Genomic DNA, 1195 nt, shown 5'->3' on the forward strand with positions numbered 1-1195 from the left:
CTCCTTGCAAATGGAAATGGAAAGAAAGCCAGGTTAGCAATACTTTTATAGAGAAAGTACACTTTAAAGCAAAGACTGGAACAAGAAAAAACGAAGGATATTACATAAGGATAAAAAGGATCAATACAACCAGTAGATATAACAGTTGTAACTATATATGCACCCAACTTGGGAGCACCTAAATACATCAAGCAAATATTAACAGACATAATGGGAGAAATTTATGATAACACTATAATAGTAGGGAACTTTAACACCCCACTTACATCAATGGAAAGATCATATATATAAAGCAATATAGAGATTATATAGCAAATCAATAAAGAAACACTGTCCTTAAAAGACTCATTAGAAAGATATATGATATATATAAATAAATATATATATATAACATTCCATTCAAAAGCAGCAGAATACACATTGCTTTCAAGTGCACATGGAATATACTCTAAAATAAATCATATTGTAGTCCACAAAACAAGTCTTCTTAATAAATTTAAGAAGACTGAAATCACATCAAGCATTTTTTTTGACCACAATGGTATGAGATGAAAAAAATCAACAACAAGAAAAAAGACTAAAAAACCACAAAATTTGGAGGGTCAACAATATGCTAGTAAAAAAGAAAAACACAGTGGGTTTATAAATGAGTCGAAGAGGATATCAATAATGTCTGCAGACAAAAGAAAAATTTTAAAATCCATGGGATTTAGCAAAAGCAGTTCTAAAAAGGAAGTTTATAGCAATAAAAGCTTATCTCTTGAAACATGAAAAACCTCAAAATAAACAATTTTACATTTTATCTAAAGAAACTGGAAAAAGAAGAAAAGCAAAACCCAAAGTTAGCAGAAAGCAAAATAATAATAAAGATCAGAGCAGAAAGAAATGAAATAGAGGCTAAAAAACAATAGAAAAGTTTAATGAAACTAAGATCAGGTTCTTTGAAAAGATAAACAAAATTGATAAACTGTTAACCATATTCATCAATAAAAAATAGAGGAGCCAACTCAATAAAATTAGAAATGAAAAGGGAGAAATTACAATCAACACCATAGAAATACAAAGGATCATAATAGATTACTATGAACAAGTACATGGACAGCCTAGAAGAAACGAACAAACTTCTAGAAATGTACAATCTCCAAAGAATGAATCAGTAAGAATAAAAAACTGTAAAGAGAGCAATTACCAGTAA

This window comes from Physeter macrocephalus, chromosome 13, assembly GCF_002837175.3.
Source record: "Physeter macrocephalus isolate SW-GA chromosome 13, ASM283717v5, whole genome shotgun sequence".
NCBI lineage: Eukaryota > Metazoa > Chordata > Mammalia > Artiodactyla > Physeteridae > Physeter > Physeter macrocephalus.